Here is a 16395-nt window from a genome sequence, read left to right on the forward strand (position 1 = left end):
AGAAAAAAGTGAAGTCAAAAGGAATAAAAACAGGGGGAAGGGAGGTTGTCAGAAGACAACAAAAAAAGTTAAATTGTTGGTTTATAATTGGAGTTTAAGGTGGAATGGTAGCCATATTGAAGGGAAGATTGTGAAGTGGTTCCTCCTAGGGGATGGGGATACATCAAATGATAACACAGGCACATATCATAAGAATCCTATATGAAAGTAGTAACATGGAACGTTAAGGGGCTCTTGTCCCCACACAAAAGGTCAATGGTTCTGAGACATCTCGGTAAAATGAAGGTAGATTTGGCCTTACTCCAGGAAACGCACCTGGAGGAAAAAGATTTCTTCAGGATGCGAAAATTTTGGGTGGGACAGGTATACGGCTCACCGGCGATAAAAAAAAAAAACGGGGTCCTGATTTTAATAAATAAAAATCTTGCCGCAACGATGTGCTCACAGGAGGTAGATTCGGAGGGACGCATGATGAGATTATTATTAGACACGCAATTGGGAGAGATCAGTGTCTATAATATATATGCACCCAACACAAATAACCGCACCTATTTCCAAACCCTGCAGACGACATTACTAGCGGACACGTGTGCAATGAAGTTAGTGGGAGGGGATTTCAACTCAGTACAATGTGTGGCTGAAGATAGGAAGAGAAGTAGTCAGACATCGGCATTAGGCACAGATGGTATTCTAGAGAAGTTTGCGCAAATTACACAAGTAACGGATGGGTGGAGATATAGTCATCCAGATGATAGGGAATACACCTATTACTCACCATACCATAAATCCTGGTCTAGGATAGATTACATATATCTGAGTCAACAACTATTACAGTACTTGGATCAAATAGACATCACTGACATGATCATTTCGGACCACGCGCCAGTGAGACTGGTACTGATAGATAAACATCCCAGGGGGGATTTCACGCAGTGGAGATTCCCAACTCATCTGGCGGAGGAGGAAGATTTCCAACAGAAGTTAAAAGGATGGTGGATGGAGTATTCGATAGATAATGCAGAACATGTCACTGACCAGGCACTTTATTGGGAAACAGCGAAAGCGGTATTAAGAGGGAGGCTCATATCATATGCAGCGTTTAGGAAAAAACAAACACAGCAGAAATTTAGAGAATGCAGTGACGAGCTTAGAGCTGCATACTCTGCCTTTCTGGCTGACCCTATAACAGGAAAAAAGCTAAAATGGATAGAGGCCAGAAGACATTTTGAGACATGGTTGGAAAACAAAGAAAGGTTTGGGAGATCACTTTATGAAGCCAAGCTTTTTAGGTATGGTAACAAAGCTGGAAAGATGCTAGCAGGGTTATCTAGAGGGTTCCGACCGCAGACACACATCACTAAAATGAAGGATAAGGAAGGCCAGATTCATTCGGACCCTAAGAAAATAAATGCTGTACTAGAGGAATTCTACCAGCAGCTATATACTTCCACAGCGGGACCTGGGGATTTACAAGGAAGCCAGTTTTTGGCTAATCTCCCCATGCCCACACTCACCCAGGAACAATTAGGGGAACTGAATGCATCTATCACGCAGGAAGAACTACAGCAGACGATTAAGACATTGGCAAATGGAAAGGCGCCGGGACCTGATGGTTACCCGGCGGAATTCTACAAAATATTGCAAGACCAGGTAACTCCTCCGTTACTAACATACTTTAATTCATTGTTAATGGGAGAAGGCATTCCTATAGCAGCAAACATGGCGTATATAAAAGTGTTGCCCAAAGAGGGGAAAGATTTGTTACTGCCGGGCTCCTATAGACCAATATCGTTAATTAACCAGGATCTTAAGCTAATCTCGAAAATCATGGCGACCAGACTGGCTCAGATAATGCCATTATTGGTGGGTCCTTCACAAGTGGGATTTATAAAAGGCAGGTCGGCAGTGACAAACATAAGAAAGGTACTGGGAGTCATGGACGGGATAAGGGCCGAGGTAAAGTCACACAACCAGGCAGCGATAGTGTTATTGGATGCTGAAAAAGCATTTGACAATGTTGAGTGGAGGTGGTTAGATATGGTCATGGATAAATTCAATATACAAGGAGCATTCAGAGTATATTTGAAAACGCTATACAATAATCCAACAGCAGCAGTTTGCACTCCGGGCATTAGATCAAAAATGTTTAAGTTGTCAAAAGGCACACGGCAGGGGTGTCCCTTGTCACCACTTTTATTTGACCTTGCTTTGGAGCCTCTGATACGGGTTCTGGAGCGAGGGCAGATATACTCAGGGATCCAAGTAGGCGAAATGGAAGTTAAGACAGCGGTCTTTGCAGATGACATTCTGTTGTTTCTTTCCCAACCGTCCAGGCACTTGCCTAGAGTATTTGAAGTGATTCAGGAATATGGAAAACATGCGGGACTGAAAATTAACACAAGCAAGTGTGAACTTTTAGGTTTAACACATCATAATCACACAGCAGACGAGAACCTTCAGCGACTGGGAATTAAAATAGCAAAAACACGAATAAAATATCTGGGAATACATATAGGGCGGAGCACAGGAACGCTATACCAACTAAATTACGAACCCATTTTCAGCAAAATAAAAGTGGAACTACAAAGATGGATGGCTTTACCATTGTCCATGTTTGGGAGATGCCATTTGGTCAAAATGATTTCCTTTGCGAGATTACTATATCCACTGCAAACACTGCCTCTGTTGCTAAAACATAAAGATGTAAATGCCTTCAATTCGGCCATAACGAAATTCATATGGATGAATAAGCGCCCTAGAGTGTCATTGCTAAAATTACAGGGATATCATTGGCAAGGGGGGGTGAACATACCACACTTGAGAGGTTATAATATAGCTAGCCTTTTCCGCCATGTCCTGGACTGGATACATAAAACTAGCCACTATTCGAATAGAAACTTGGAGTCGGCTCTGGCGGGAGAATATGATCTCCGGGCTTTGTTACACACTAAGCTAGGACACCTACCTCAAAAGGTCAAGTCCTCAGTCATATTACGTGACACAATAATGTGTTGGAAGGAAGTGAGGAAAAAACAGGGCCTTTCCTTCCAGTTATCTAAGTATTTGCCCCTTTGGAATGATGCCCGGTTTCCGGCGGGGCAGTCTATTTAAGGCATGGAAAAACAAAGGGATAGACACAGTAGAACATGTATTGCATGGGACGGAACCAAGGTTAAAGACGCTAACAGAACTGGGGAGTGAATATGGAATTCAGCAAACTCATTTTTTACAATATATGCAAATTAGAGCTTTTTGTACGAAGCTGGTGGGGAATTTAGAAAAAGAAATAATAGACAATCCCTTTGATACACTAGTGGGAGAAGATTCCCATAGGAAGTCCCTGTCGGAATTATACCGGGCAATGAAAGGTATTTATGTAAAACTAGAAAATAAAAATCAATTTCCATATTGGAGACGTATTTTCAAAACCCCAGATATAAATGAACAATTACTGGAGGGATGGCAAACAGTGAGAAAGCATGTGATTAATGAAGTGTGGAGGGAGACACAATTTAGACTGATACATGCAGCCATTTATGCTTTTAATATACCACCCACAGCTGAAAATCCAAATAGGATGCATTCCTGCCCAAAGTGTGCTCAGCCGCACACAGACTTATATCATGGTATCTGGTTGTGTTCGGCTACTCAGGGATATTGGACGGAAGTATTAACATATATCAAGAAGCTATGGGGTAAAACTATTCCATTGAGCCCGACGCTGTTATTATTTCATTCAATAGCGTTAGTGGACACTGCAGAAGAGGGAATATTGCAACGCATACCGCCGTTAGCACACATAATAATACTTATAGCCAAGAGGTGCATCCTGAAAAATTGGTTGGAAACTAACACCCCAAAGATGGAACAATTAGTCCAGCAACTACATGGATATTTACATTCGGACAGAATGGAAGCACTGAGGCACAAAGAGCGGGGGACGGTGAAATTTTTTAGAAAATGGAGGCCATTTTTAGAACAAATGACAGAATCCGATATAGCAAAAACGATGGAAGGTTTTAGACAAACTAAATGGTATCTCATCGAAGATATTAAAGGGACATTAGGGAAACTAAAAACAGCAGAATCAAACAGTCAGATAGGAACACATTGAAAGCAAGACATAAAAGGAGCAAGAGAAGAGACAAATGAGGAATTATTGGTTAGGCTACCATAGTTAATGTGTTAAATGTTTTTGGTTTTGTATGTGTAATCTGTTGCCAAAGCTGCAATAGCTCTATAAATTAGAAAAGTTTGGACTTACCAGCGGAAGAAAGACTATGTACCATAGCTGTACCAGTTTCAGGGTATAAATAATGTGATGTATTGTACATTTCTGCTATAATATTATATTATATGTATGTTAAAGATATATGTAAAACTCAATAAAAAAAAGTTTAAAAAAAAAAGAATGTGGTGAAACCGAACAGAGCACCATAACTTTTATATTTTTTCATCGTTCGAGCGGTGTGAGGGCTTATTTTTTTGCGGGACGAGCTGAAGTTTTTATTAGCACCATTTTTTGGTACATACGATTTTTTTATCACTTTTTATTTCATTCTTTTTAGCGCTATGGTGACCAAAAAACAACGATTCTGGGGTTCTAAATTTATTTATTTTTATACCGTTCTCCGAAACTATTACAATATAGCATTATTTGACGGACTTTTACGGACGCAGCGATACCATTAAATTTTTTTTATTTTTACATTGTGCTTGGGGAAAAATGGGAAATGTTTTTTTGTTTTTTTTAACTTTTAATATATTTTTTACACTTCTGAAAATGTAAACTTTTTTTTTTGCACATTTTATTAGTTCCCCTAAAGGACTTGAACCAGCGATCATTAGATCGCTGGTACAATACACTGCAATACATGGATGAGTTACGGAAACAGCGCAACTCGCTGAGCTACGCTGTTTCTGTAACTCCCATAGTGGTGAATGGCATTTACAGAAGCAGCGTAGCATGCTATGCAGTTTCCGTAACTACTAGTCAGTTCTATGGGAGTTACGGAAAATAGTTCAGCGAGTTACGCGGTTTCTGTAAGTCGACCATGTATGCTGTTTTCGCAGCTATCGAGTTCCAGAAGCAGCGTAGCTCACAGTGCTACGCTATTTCTGTAACTCCCATTCACTTCTATCCTGTGGATATGTCATAAATATCCTTCATGGGAAGACCCCTATAAATGCCGTGGTCGCTATTGACCGCGGCATTTAACTAGTTAGAGCAGCGTGTCAGCTGTAAAACATGGCTGACACATGCAGTGTATGGAGCGGGCTCAGCGCGTGAGCCCGCTCCAAACATAACTCCTTCCCGACCCATGATGTGCCGGGATAGGATGAAATAAGAAGTGGACAGGGGACCCGGTGCTGCCGGATCCCTTGACTGCCGACTAGAAGACGCAGGGACTTTTTGGTAAGATTTATTCATGCTAAAAACTGCGTCTTATATTCTGAAAAATACGGTATATCTTATTTTATAAGCAGATACCCTTTACCAGTGATACATAAGCCAAGAGGTGGTATAAGGAGAAGTGTGTCAGAGGGTATGTTCACACGCTAAACTAAAAGCGGCTGTAAAATATGGAGCGGTTTTCAAGGGAAAACGGGCTGTGATTTTCGGACGTTTTTAATGGCTGTTTTTGGAGCGGTTTTTCTATTGAGACAATGAAAAACAGCTCAAGAAAAAAAAAGGCAAAAAGAAAAAAAAAAAAGGCTCAAGAAGTGACATGCACTTTTACACGCCGTTTTTACAAACGGCCGTGTAAAAAAAGGCCAACGGAACGAAACGCCGTTTTTACCATTGAAATCAATGGGCAGATGTTTGGAGGCGTTCAGCTTTTGTATTTTCAGGTGTTTTTTTGGGCGTTTACAGCCAGAAAAACCGATGAAAATGAGCCGTGTGAACATACCCTACTAGGTCTAGCTAGATGTGCCAAATTTATCATATGGCGTGCACCACTTTGATCAATTAGACGCATTTTCGAACTGTCAGTTTACACGTTCTAAATCTTTGACAGTATCTGTAAATATGCTTCATTGTAGAAGATTTATTTTAGTCTTTACACCTCAGTTCTGGCGTTTCGTGCACTTTTTTCTTGGCACATGTAGCGTTAGCGAATATTAGTGTGTGCACCAGTAAGAACTTTGATTTGTGACATGCTCGACATGACGGGTCGAACACTTAGAATATGATCGTGGATTTGTCGAGTCTTGAAATGCACTAATTTTGTGGCTTAGAATACTGGTATATCACACAATAGGTGATGTTAAAAATAAAAAAAATAAAAAAGAAAGGAGTCTTCGGCCCTGTTCACACAGAGTTTTTTGAAGGCAGAAAAATCTGCCTCAAAATTCCTTCAGAAATTGAGGTCAATGGGAGGTCAGAGACGAAAACTTCTGAAGGGAAGGGCATGACTCTTTTTTTTCCCGTCTCCACCTCCCATTGAACTTAATGGGAGGCAATTTTTGTTGTTTTTTTGGCAGTTTCCACGTCAAAAAAACCTCAGTGTGAAGGCGGCCTAAAATGTGGCAAATTCCACCAAACAGCGTGCACATCATTGAAAACTTAGCGCATCAGGCTCTTCCCGATTTGAGGTTTGCCCTTTGGTGTAATTTCCTGCTGCCGTCCTCTCCTAGTGCTATATCCAACACTATGGGCCTGTTCCCATCAGCCTTCGGCTTTGCGTTCATTTGTTCAGTCAGAGGAACAGCTGAACGGAAAGTATTGTTTCTGCTTGCAATATGATTGATTTCAATGGTATTTTATTTCAGCTTGCCTTTATTCTGCTAGATTTCCGTTTTTGTTTTTTTCACAGAAACAGTAGTGTAGGGTGCTTTATTGTTTTTTTCCAAACAAGTCATCTGGCAGGAAATAAGAACTCTGAGCACTCTATGCTTTATCAGCAGCTGCATAAACATTAATAAGGGTTGTCCAATCTCAAAAAATTTATCTATTGGTTTACAGTATTACAGCCTTCTCCTATTCACTTGAATGGGAGAAGGCTGTAATACTGGGACTTCCCCGCTACAAATGTGTCAGCGATTCAGTGTGAGCAGTAAAGGAAATAAAGGGGAAGCAGCGCTCGTACGAGAGCTGCGGCCCCTTCAAAACAGCTGATCGGCGGGGGTGCCGGGAGTCTAACCCCGACCGATCAGATATTGATGGCCTATCCAGAGGATAGCCAATTGATTTTTTGGGACTGGAAAACCCCTTTAGGATGGGTTCCCACAGTGCAGATTTTACATGCGTTTAAGCTAAATACAGAAACGGAACCTAAAAACAGAAGAAATATATATTTTTAAAAAAGGCCCTATAGGTCTGCTCTCCTGGATCTAATTCTGGTTTTGGCTTACAAAATGCAGGCAAAATCTGCACTGTGGAAACCCAGCCTTAAGGTCCTTTTAAAACGTGCAGTTTTTCTGCCCGGTAAGAAGCGCCGATAACAATAAGTCAGTCGGCGCTCATATGCTCCATTTACATGAGCGAGCATGGAGACGAACAATCATTATTAGGATCGTTCATCCCCATAGTATGAACATCACTGGTTTACACAAGGAGATGTGCTGTTGCGAAACTATCATTTTTTTGACCAGCGGACATCGCATAAAAGATGCGATCAGCCAGATAGACTAATGCAGAAAACTATTGGATATTATTACCTTATTTTTAGTGGGAATACAGCTGAACTGTTGCCCGATATGACATACGTACACTACCGTTCAAAAGTTTAGGGTCACTTCGAAATTTTATTATTTTTGAAAGAAAAGCACAGTTTTTTTCAATGAAGATAACATTAAATTAATCAGAAATACACTCTATACATTGTTAATGTGCTAAATGACTATTCTAGCTGCAAACGTCTGGTTTTTAATGCAATATCTACATAGGTGTATAGAGGCTAATTTCCAGCAACCATCACTCCAGTGTTCTAACGGTACTTTGTGTTTGCTAACTGTGTTAGAAGGCTTGTGCAATTAGGTTAGCACCGCTGTAAACAGTTTTGCTGTTTAGAGGAGCTATAAAACGGACCTTCCTTTGAGCTAGTTGAGAATCTGGAGCATTACATTTGTGGGTTCGATTAAACTCTCAAAATGGCTAGAAAAAGAGAGCTTTTATGTGAAACTCGACAGTCTATTCTTGTTCTTAGAAATGAAGGCTATTCCATGCGAGAAATTGCCAAGAAACTGAAGATTTCCTACAACGGTATGTACTACTCCCTTCAGAGGACAGCACACACAGGCTCTAACCAGAGTAGAAAGAAGTGGGAGGCCCCGCTGCACAACTGAGCAACAAGACAAGTACATTAGAGTCTCTAGTTTGAGAAATAGACGCCTCACAGGTCCTCAACTGGCAGCTTCATTAAATAGTACCCGCAAAACGCCAGTGTCAACGTCTACAGTGAAGAGGCGACTCCGGGATGCTGGCCTTCAGGGCAGAGTGGCAAAGAAAAAGCCATATCTGAGACTGGCTAATAAAAGGAAAAGATTAATATGGGCAAAAGCACACAGACATTGGACAGAGGAAGATTGGAAAAAAGTGTTATGGACAGACGAATCGAAGTTTGAGGTGTTTGGATCACACAGAAGAACATTTGTGAGACGCAGAACAACTGAAATGATGCTGGAAGAGTGCCTGACGCAATCTGTCAAGCATGGTGGAGGTAATGTGATGGTCTGGCGTTGCTTTGGTGCTGGTAAAGTGGGAGATTTGTACAAGGTAAAAGGGATTTTGAATAAGGAAGGCTATCCCTCCATTTTGCAACACCATGCCATACCCTGTGGACAGCGCTTGATTGGAGCCAATTTCATCCTACAACAGGACAATGACCCAAAGCACACCTCCAAATTATGCAAGAACTATTTAGGGAAGAAGCAGGCAGCCGGTATTCTATCTGTAATGGAGTGGCCAGCGCAGTCACCAGATCTCAACTCCATAGGGCTGTTGTGGGAGCAGCTTGACCGTATGGTACGCAAGAAGTGCCCATCAAGCCAATCCAACTTGTGGGAGGGGCTTCTGGAAGCATGGGGTGGAATTTCTCCCGATTACCTCAGGAAATTAACAGCTAGAATGTCAAAAGGTCCGCAATTGCTGCAAATGGAGCATTCTTTGACGAAAGCAAAGTTTGGAGGAGAAAATTATTATTTCAAATAAAAATCATTATTTCTAACCTTGTCAATGTCTTGACTATATTTTCTAGTCATTTTGCAACTCATTTGATAATTATAAGTGTGAGTTTTCATGGAAAACACAAAAATTGTCTGGGTGACCCCAAACTTTTGAACGGTAGTGTATATAGGAAACCTGCACTAAGGCTTGGACGTGAAATACAACATGTGCATTAAGGAATGTTGTAGGAAAGAACCCAGACAGTTGGACTAAAAGGATTGTATTCTATTCAACGGGCATAAGGCGCCCTTCTGTTCATGTAATAAAACGCAGGCGCAAAAAAAAAATGATACCTTTACATGAAAATCCATTTATATTGCCATAGCAGCTGAATACTGACATCATTTCTGGCATTGAACAAATCCTCCTACATACTGAGAACTATTCACCAACACTGCTGGTACGGGCTTTTAGCCAAGTGACAAGATCAGTTATACTCTAGAATTCATAGTTAGTCTGTCTACAACACATATCTGTAGCAATTGTCACTATTTCCAAGGTTTAAAATTCTCTTCCGCATATACTAGCAGAAAAAAAGAATTAGTACTTACCGGTAATTCGGTTCCTATAAAACCCTCCATGACAGCACACAGGAGGTTGAATCTCCACTACGAAATAGGGGCAGGTACACACAAAAGGTTAAATAGCCCCTCCCCACCTCAGTGCATTTCAGATAACGGAATGGCATAGTATCCAACATATCTTCACAAACATGAAGTAAGGTAATTATACACATCGGGAGGGTTATAACGGTACGGTTATTGAGTGTTTACTAGAAAACTTAAAAGTACAAATTCTATTTTCTCAATTACACCCTCCATAACAGCACACAGGAGAGTCCTAAAGTAATATCACTAGGGAGGGACTACGGTTTCAAGGTGTTTCCTACCAAAGGAAAAATCACTGCTGTGAGTAAGATCTAGTCTACAATGTCTCACAAAAGATTCAAGTGGCCGATTTACAAATCTGTACTATTGAGGCAATAGATTTTTCAACCTGAGATGTTGATATGGCTCTGGTACAATGAGCTTTCAGTCTATCTGGAGGGGATACATTTTGATCTAGGTAGGCTTCACAGATTGCATTATTCAGTTGGTTTTCTTTATCCAGTTGGTAAGAATCTTCTTGGAGCATATAAAGGGGGAAAATGGCCTCCAAAAGACTGGATAAATAAGTCATGATCTATCCTCCAGTCTTTTGTAGCTGCCAAGTAGGCAAGTATGGTTCTCCCAACGTCTAATGTATGGAAACGCTCTTCATCTCTGGAAAAAGGATGGAAGTATGATATCCTATGACATGTGAAATCACCTTAGGTAAAAAGTTAGGAACAGGGCGCAAGATAATTCTATCATCCAAAATTTGAAGATATGGCTGACATGTTAAGAGGGTCTGAATTTCCCCTATCCTTTTAGCGGTTGTGATAGCGACAAGGAAGGCAGCTTTCCAGGAAAGACTTTTCATTCCAATTTTTGATATGGGTTTAAAAGGAGTGGATGTTAGACCTTTAAAAGGTTACTAAGGGATAACCTATTAGCCCCTGAAAAAAATATTTTGATCCAACGATGGTTTGCTAGATCTTGATTAAAATATGAACGAAGTGCAGAAATCTGGACTTTGAGTGTAGTAGGTCGTAGCCCTTTTTCTAGACCGGCTTGCAAAAAAATCTAAGATCTTAGCTATATTTGGGTGACATATATCCAAGATATCATCTTTACACCAGGACAATAATCTTTTCCATACATTACTGTATATAGCTAAAGTACAAGAAAATCAGTTGGCAGTGATGTGACCAGTAATCCTCTGGACATTCGGCAGTACACTGCCCAATGAGGCGCAACAGAGGCTGCGGTATAAATTTTTCAATGTTTGTAAGCAAGGTGTGGGGGACGACGACGAAGGCAACACCTGTTTCCTATACAATGCTTTCTCAAGCAAAACGGCTGTTGCTTCACATGGTCTTAGTCTTCCCCCACATCTTTTTTTACAAGCATTAAAGAATTTTCTACGTCTGACCGGGTGAGCGCGGCTTTTTATCTCTACTTGCATTGTGCTTACTGTACATAGCGTTGGTGACATCTTTCCTGCCGGTCAGAAGAGTTCTAACCACTGACTCAGACAGACTTCTCGCTTTTAATATGCGCTCTCAGAAGCCAGGCTGCTAGCTGGAATTTGTGAGGGATCTCGTGAACGACCAGTCGCTGGTACAGAAGATCCAGGAATGGTGGTAGGATCAAGGGTTCAGCTATTCTTAGGCTGTGTATCTACTAGGATTACTGTGAGCCTCTATGCAGATTTTTTGAAGAACTCTTAGAAGAACTATGGGAGGAAAAGGCATAAGCTAGGGAGAAATGCCAGTAGTGGGCAAGGGCGTCTACTCCCAAACAGGAATCTCTTGGATTTAGAGAGAACAATTGCGGAGTCTTGGCGTTTTGTTGATTTCCACAGCTGTGTGATCTGATAGAATACTTTGTTGTTCAGACACCATTATTGTGGACCGAGATCCCTTGGACTCAGAAAATCTACCTGTATGTTAAGGGACTCTTTTAGGTAAAGGGCAGAGATGGACTTGACGTGTTGTTCTACCCAGCTGTAGATCTGACCTGACAATAGTTGGAGGTTATTCCTCCTTGATGACTGAAGTAGACTACAGTGGTAATGCCGTTGGAATACATTTTTATGTTTGAGCCGCTTGTGAGATGTTCTGATGCTCTCAACACTTCCAGAACCGCTCTTTGTTCCAGGAAGTTGGATAAATGATTTTTCAGGTGTTGAGGCCAAACTTCCTGAAACGACAACGGGGAGACAACTGCTCCCCAGCCTCTTCTGCTGGCATCTGTGGTGATGGCAATCCCAGAAGAGGGATGCCAAACTACTCCCCGATTTAAGTTTTCGTGGAGTCTCCACCAATTTAGTGTTTCACTTTGATGGACAAAATTATTTTCTTGTCTAAAGATAAGGGGGATTTGTCCCATTTTGAAAGGACTAATGCCTAGAGTGTGCCTGCGCCCATGGAATTGCCTGGATGCACAAAGTCATGGAACTCAGTATGGACATTGGTTGTCTTATAAATACCCGCGATTTTTCTGAAATGCAGATATCTTTGTGATTAGTATAGATTTGGTCTCTGAAGGGTGGAATGACATCTCTTGATGCGAGTCCAGAAGAATTCTCAGAAAGATTTTCTGGTAGGAAGTGTTAGGTCTGATTTCTCGTGGATTATAAGCCATCCTAAAACCTCAAATGTCTGAGAAATTTGATAAAGGTGTATGGAAAGAAGAGGAGCGGTGGAACAAGTACTAACAGGCCAACTATAGGTATGTTCGTACCTAGTTTTCTGAGGAACGCTACGATCTCCACCATTCTTTTTGGGAATATATGGGGAGCAGAAGATATTCCAAATAGTAGAGCATTGAACTGGAAATGTATGTTGTGACCTTGTAGGATGGCAAATGAGGAATTTGTGGTGTTGTGGATGCACTGGGATATGGTAGTATGTAGACGGAGTTGTTCTGACCTATTACTAGAATGGAAGATCGGATTGTAATATATCATCGGTTCAAGATGGAGTCAATCTGATTTAATGGTTTCAGGTTTATTATAATCCGAAAAACTCCAGTTTTTTATTTTTACAAGAAATAGTGGCCTTCCCCTCGCACTGGAGATATTACTTCCATCTCTTGTAATTTTTGGATTCCCTTCATCAGGCTAGTTGCAATGCGCTGGAGGGGAGAGAAGTGATCACCAACTTTTTTTTTTGGGGGGGGGGGGGGGTATAAGAGGAAAACTCGATCTTGCAACCTTCTGCAATGGTTTTCATGATACATTCGTTTGTGGTGATACATTTCCACTGGGGAAGGAAACTTGATAACCTGCCCCCTATACTTCTGGCATCATTGTCCATCTTGTCTATTTCCTTTTGCATAACTCCAGCGACCTGTTTTTCCCTTTCCTCTATAGTCTTGACTGTAGTTACAAAAGGGACGAAAATTTGTTTTTTTTCTTCGTTATCTTTGGCTCGGGCAAGGTTCTCTTTTTGTTAGTAGCTTTTTCTAGTACAGTGTCCAGGACGGGACCGAAGACATATTCCCCTTGGAAAGTCAAGGCACAGTGTTTTTGTTTGGAGAGTGGATCACCGGTCTATATCTTAAGCCACAGACAACTGCTGTTTTTTTTCCACAATTCCACTCCATTTTGATTTTTTTTCCAGCTTCCCAGTACATCTCACACATAAAATGGTACCATTAGAAAGTACAACTTGTCCCGTAAAAATTAAGCCCTCATATGGCTGTGTCAACAAAAAAGTAACAGAGTTACGACCTTTCCAAGGCGGGGAGGAAAAAACAAAAGCATAAAAACGAAAATTAGTCTGGTCCTGAAAGGGTTAATTGATTCTGCCGAGGTGCCTGCTGGAAATCCAGTAGATTTCTGGAGGAGTGGTTGATATCCTCTCTGGTAGTTCCCTCTTTATACATTGGTCTTGCTGCACATGTGGCGCCGATGTTAATTTGTTGAAGAGCTGCTGATGCTTCCCAGATTTTTTTCAACAGCCTTTCTATCCAAGGGATCAGTTCGGAGGAGTCTTCGAAAGGTAAAGTGTTCTTTTTTACCCACTTGTGCTTCTATATTGGGTACCTCTGACATCCTTTAATGTCCTCCTCATCCAGAGGGAACCTGTCTCTAATGGACACACCCAGAGAAAAAAGGCTATTCTTTCCACAAGAGATCACGGGTTTAAATTTTTTATGAATGGGGAAAAACTAATCATCTTCTGGGCCTAAGCCCTGCAAACATCTCATGTATAGAGCCAGACTCCTGAACATCTCCAAAGTTCATCGTGGATCTTACAGCAGATATTGACTCATCAGTAAATTCAGAAGAGAGGTAGTATTTTTTCACATCCTCAATCGGGGGGGGGGGGGGGGGTCTCGGGGTTGACAATTCTCCTTCTAAATATTCTTCAGATATAGAGGGAATATAGGAACCACTCGTCTGAATCTATTTCCACAACAAGCTTTCTCTTCTTTGGTGCAGGTGATGGTACAGAGGGCACAAAGTTTTGGGGAAAAGGATGCTAAGGAGGTTCGAACTTCCTGCTTAACAATCCCTCTAGTTTGTTAAATTAATGACTGTTCCTCTCTTATGAGCTTCTCTGTGCAATGCTGACAGGTTTTTTGCTATAAGATGAGAACTTTTTCCCCACATATAGCACATTTGCGCAATTGACTCGCACTTTTGGTTTTTGAGAATAGCTCTCTAGGAGTGTCCTACAAAAAAAAAAAAAAAGCATATAGACAAGGGAAACAAGACTCCAACCCAATACATAGGGAAGATAGCCCATGATCAGAATACTTACTGGAGCTGGGGGCACGCAAGGCTCAGAATCTAGTTTAGAGGTTGAAGCCTCATCTCCTGTCATCATGGTAATAAGAAGCACATCATCTTACGTAAAGGAGACCCCTCTGAAGTCTGACGGTGTTTTAAATCAACCACGCCGACGGAGTGCTAAAAAACTCCTTCCACTGATCCAGTGAGAAGGGAGAGAATAACTTCCCCAAGTCCGTAGGACCGCCACATAGAACACATTCTGCACATGCATCCTCTGGAAGTGCGTTACACGCACTACCAGAACTCACCAGGATGGTACTGCGCGAGTCCCAAAGTCAAACACACACTAAGGCCTTATTCACACGAACGTTTGCGTGCGCAAAAAACGCTGCATTTTTTGCGTGATGCAGTTGCGCGTGTCATCAGTATGTAATGCGTGGCTGCGTGATTTTCACACATATGCCATGCTTATGACACGCGGTTTTGAAGTTTAGAAAAAGAAATTAAGGATGTGCTTTTATTTTTTCCTTCATTTATTTATCTACTGTTGCGTGAATCACGCGCGTCACACGGAAGTGCTTCCGTGTGCGATTTTCACGCACCCATTGACTTCAATGGGTGCGTGATGCGCGAAAAACGGGCAAGTATAGGACATGTCGTGAGTTTTACGCAGCGGACATACGCCAACATAGGTCCTTGCGACGCATGCGATTTTCACGCGTGTATCACGGACGTAATACACGTTCGTGTGAATAAGGCCTAAGGATAGAGGAGGGTATCCAACAATGGGAAGCAAGGCTGGGGAGCTATGGGAGGACCGGAGCCTGCTGTTCAGCCGTCTCAACATTATCCGGAGGCGCAGGGGAGGAGGCATAAGACCCTATGGTCTTCACTAGGGAACAGAAAAGCTGAACCGAAGGCCAACTGAAAAGAAAAGATAAGTCTTCCGATGCTACAAAAGAAGTAACCTTTTGTATGCCCCTAGCAGGGGTAGAAAAACAAACAAAACACTGAGGCTATTTAACTTTTGGGGTGTTTCTGTCCCTGTTAGGGGTGGAGTTTCAACCTCCTGTGTGCTGTCATGGAGGGTGTAATTGAGAAAGAATGCATACATGGCTACTTATAGCGGGACGGAAATTAATTAAATAGCCTTCTTCAATCAAATTGTACAGGTTTGTTGAAATTCCTTGCCACATCTGCCTGTAAATACAGCAGTATGATATTGTCTATTGAGGATAAAGTTACCTGTCATTTTTGTTCTTTTAAATCTATATTCTGTGCTAACTTCATAATGTATTGTCAATATCTTACTATTGCTAGCAAATTCCCAAATACAGTTGTAAAGTTAAAGGCCATGTGCACTTTTGCGATGTTTTTTTTACGGCTTCAATGCATCCAAAATAATAAAAGTTAAGCAACTTTGTAGAGTCTTGATTTCAAAAGTTCACTTTTCCTTTAAAGGAATCGTAATTAAGACTACCCAACGACTCCCAGCAGTTGGTAAGGCACGTGTACATGAACAGTACTGTGGTGTCCCTCATAACTTCTTCACTGCCAATAAAATGAACTTTAATCCGATATGCAAATTAGCCTTCAAGTGCTCCAAGGGCAGCCCCAAGCCCAGCAAGTGCTACGTGTCCTGCTTTGCAACTCCTCCCTTTTGGTGTTGATTGAAAGCTCCTTATGGTTCAGCAAGTAGCACAACGCTGGAGCCATCATTCAACGCCAAAAGGGCAGGAGTTGAGGAGGGTTACAATACTTGAACTAGGCTAAGCCCACTTTTGCAACAGCTTCTTTGTCCATTGCATCTAAAATAAAAAAAGAGAGAGAGAAAAAGCAGCACTTCAAAAAGGTATAGAGTAAATGGTGCTATGCGTACTCAACCGTCCTTTAGATACAGC

The 16395-nt window shown here is 41.5% G+C and overlaps 2 protein-coding genes across 6 annotated transcripts in view; one reads left to right on the plus strand and one right to left on the minus strand.

Annotated features, from left to right (window-relative positions):
* The window catches only part of S100PBP (S100P binding protein), an 83817-nt gene that overhangs the window by 55034 nt on the left and 12388 nt on the right, over positions 1 to 16395 (minus strand). The window lies entirely within an intron of this gene.
* YARS1 (tyrosyl-tRNA synthetase 1) overlaps positions 9872 to 16395 on the plus strand; it is a 60930-nt gene continuing 54406 nt past the window's right edge. Inside the window, exon 1 of the mRNA XM_075853114.1 lies at positions 9872 to 9891. The gene's annotated coding sequence lies outside the window, so the exon portion shown is untranslated. The remainder of the gene's footprint in view (positions 9892 to 16395) is intronic.

Source organism: Rhinoderma darwinii, chromosome 2, assembly GCF_050947455.1.
Source record: "Rhinoderma darwinii isolate aRhiDar2 chromosome 2, aRhiDar2.hap1, whole genome shotgun sequence".
In the NCBI taxonomy this organism is placed as follows: Eukaryota; Metazoa; Chordata; class Amphibia; order Anura; family Rhinodermatidae; genus Rhinoderma; species Rhinoderma darwinii.